Source organism: Mus caroli, unplaced genomic scaffold (assembly GCF_978045245.1).
Source record: "Mus caroli unplaced genomic scaffold, Mus_caroli_1 scaffold_16, whole genome shotgun sequence".
Lineage (NCBI taxonomy): Eukaryota > Metazoa > Chordata > Mammalia > Rodentia > Muridae > Mus > Mus caroli.
Genome location: NW_028227271.1, coordinates 46,976,000 through 46,979,678, shown reverse-complemented (window position 1 = coordinate 46,979,678; position 3,679 = coordinate 46,976,000). Strand labels below are relative to the sequence as shown.

The following is a 3,679-nucleotide window of genomic DNA, read 5'->3' as shown; positions in this document are numbered from 1 at the left end:
GAAAGAGAAAGAAACACGAAATTGGGTGGGTATAAAAGGCCAGCGATCTGAAATAAGTTCAGGAAGGAGAAAAATGTTATCAAAATAAATTAAAACAAATTAGGTTGCTTCCCATTGATTAAGATAATGATGCATTGAGATGCTGTAATAATTTTAAGTGCACACGTACTGAATATTGATATACCCAACTTCATTTTTTTAAATTGTTGGATGTAAAAATACAGGCCGAGCTCAATTAATGGGTGACTTCAGTATTAAACTCTAAATACCAAGACAGGCTATCTAAACTAACTCAAATATAAAAACAAAAAGAAAATTATAGTCCAATCTTCTCATTGGAAATTCAATATTGGAAGTCCGAAATAAAACACTGGAAATTCAAATTCAACAATGTAACAATAGCAATATTCCTCAAGAAGTTGGATTCAAGAATGGTTCAACACATACTAATTAATGAGTGTAATATATAAGTAGACTAAGGAATAGAAATTATATGATTTTCTTAACATATGCAGAAAAGTCTAACAAATATACTATCCTTTTATGATAATTTTTTAAGAAATTGGGAAATTAAAGAACACATCTCAAAGTAATGAAGCTTATATGAAAGTATTCCAAATAAAACAAGGAATTAAACAGCTGTGTACATTTTCTCCAATTCTAGGCAATATCAAACATGAAGCATTAGCTAGAGGAATAATATTAGAGAAACAAAAATGGATTTAAGTAGCATAAGAGGCTGTTATGGCATCACAATTTATTGATCATATGATTTTATACTTACAGAAACCTATAGACTCTACCAGAAAATGTCTGGAACTGATAAAAAATGTTCAACAAAGGAACTGGATAAAAAATTAACAAACAAAAATTTAGTGATCTTTCTTCTAAGTCAAAAGTTTAACCCAATAATCATAATAGCTTTGAAAGAAATAAAAAATTCCCCTTCCTTCTTCCTCGGAACTTCCCGCAAGGTGGCTGCCATCTCTTTTGTGACATCATGGCTACTGCCCTCTGGCCTCTGGTGAAGCCCAAGATTCTCAAAAAGAGGACCAAGAAGTTCACCAGGCACCAGTCAGACTGCTATGTGAAAATTAAGCGAAACTGGCAGAAACCTAGAGGCATCAACAACAGGGTGTGGAGATGATTCAAGGGCCAGATCCTGATGCCCAACGTTGGTATGGGAGCAACAAGAAAACCAAGCACATGCAGCCTAGCAGCTTCTGGATGTTTGTGGTTCACAATGTCAAGGATCTGGAAGTGCTGCTGATGTGAAGCCATCATAGAAATAGCAGCACAGCTGGCCATCAGAGTCACCAATCCCAATGCCAGGTTACACAGTGAAGAAAATGGATAGATGGCTTGTGTGCATGTTTTGCATTTCAATAAAACCAAAGAAACTGCAACCAAAAATAAGAAATAAAAAAGAAATAAAATATTTTGGAATAAACTAAACCAAGGAAGTGAAAGAACTCTACATTGAAATTTTTAAAATACTGAAAAAACTCAAGAAGTCACTGGGAAATAGAAGTACCTCCCACAATTGACAGTCAAATATTGGCTATATTATGTATGTATGTATGTATGTATGTATGTATGTATGTATGTATGTAAATTATATAATCCAAAGCAATGTACAGATGTGATGTGGTGATCATCAAGATTCTAATAGCATTCTTTAAATAAATATAGAAAACAACCTTAAAATTCAGAAAGAAACACAAAAGACAAAAATCACTTTTGAAAAGTGGAGGCAGTTCTGAGTAAAAAGAGCTGTGTAGGAGACATCACCAAATATGACTTCCATTCACACTACAAGTTCATAGTGACAGAAACACCATGGTATTGTCACAAAAACTGGCATGTAGATCAGTGGGGGAGGAGCTACAAATCAACCTGTACAGCTATAGCTACTTGACTGGGAAACGATGCCACAAACAAGCACTGGAAGAAATGCAACATTTTCAATAAATAGTGCTGGAAGAACTGGATAGTCACACGCAAAATAAAACTATATCTTTTTCTCACATTGAACAACACTTAATTCAAATCAGGATCAAAGGCTTTCATGTAAGACACAAAACTCTGAAAATGTTGGAGGAAAACGTGGAAAAGACTTCTATGCCATAGCTAAGGACTTTCTGATGAGAACCTCAATAGGTTAAAAAAGAAACCCAAAAATTAACAAATATAATTGGATGAAATTAATAAACTTATATACACTAAAAGAAATTAAGCCAAGAGACATTCCACAAAATCAGAAAAAAAAAGTTTGAGCTATAGGATTTGATGTGTGAGCTAAGTTCTTTGTGACATAGTATTTATTTCTAAAATATATAAAGAAGTAAAAAATACTGAATATCAGTGAAGATTGCAGTCAAGGAATATGTTAAAGCAAAGGTAATTTCTCAAAAGATTAAGCACTAAAGAACCATAAACATTTAAAATTGCTCATCACCCTTAACCATCAGGGAAATACAAATTAAAACCACCTCAGTCAGAATTGCCATCTTTCCAAAAACTACAAATAGCAAATGCTGGCTATGACACAAAGAGAAATAAACTCCTATACACTACTAGTGACTATAAATTAATCCAGATATTATATAAAAATGGAAAGAAATAACAGGAGGATAAAATAAAGAAGATACGTGAGTTTGATGAGAGAAATGTCACAAAGGGAAGAAAGAAGGACAAGACACGTGTAGAGTAACATTTTCTGAGTCTAGGCATAAATACAAAAAAGCGAATTCTAGAAACTCAATGACATTATCAACGATGCTAATGAATACAACTTCTAAATTATTAGATTCAAAAACTGATACTCTCTAAATCTGAAATTTTCCTTATTCCTCCTATAAATAGAAATTCAAGTGCAGCTTAGCTAATGTGTCATAAATAATAGAACTAAGAAAGAACACTTCATATGAGCATTCTTGCAACAGAGTCCACCAGAGCAGAGGAACTTATGATCAATGCAAATTATTTCCAGTTGCATGCAGCGTGAAAAGATGTGTCAGCAAGACCAATTTCACTGTCATTGGCAGTTAGCTCTGGCTAATGGCAACTTCTCTCTTCCCCAGCAGCCTGATCCTGTGCAACACTTTTCTGGCTTGAAAAGTAAAAGATGAAATTGATCTTTATAACCAACATACTATTTTAAGTTTTGCGACTAAGCTATACAAATTAAGATTTCAGGCATGTAAGTATGTGTAATTATGAGAGTGAGAACCTTAGAAAGACATTTAATAGTTGAGTGAGGTTAGCAGTTAGTTTTGTGGAAGTGCTGGAATGACCATATTTTTGTCACATTTAGTTCATGTGCAAGATTAATCTGACCGATATTGGAAGCTTACCCTGAGATATGAGGTATTCACCAGAGAGCCAGAGGGATGGAATTTAGCCTATGTAGCTTAGGTTGACTTGAAATATCATTAGGAATATTTCATCATGGAAACTCTGGCATTTCTAATAATGTGAAGGCCCATGGGAAACCTCTGTGAAGCTTATTCAATAGGTGTAATAATCACACCAAAATTGACCTAGTTCATTTTATAACAAGTGGAACATGATACATTTTAAATAGACTTTATTGCATGAAATGAATACTCTCTCACTGATGTAAAGGCTTATTCTTCATATTGCAGTCTATGTATCCTTACAAGTTAACCATCGGATA

General features: G+C 33.7%; 1 pseudogene; it reads left to right on the top strand.

Moving 5' to 3' along the window:
* Positions 1 to 1,000: 1,000 nt before the first annotated feature.
* Positions 1,001 to 1,357, top strand: LOC110310047 (large ribosomal subunit protein eL32 pseudogene; annotated as a pseudogene).
* The last annotated feature ends 2,322 nt before the right edge of the window (positions 1,358 to 3,679 follow it).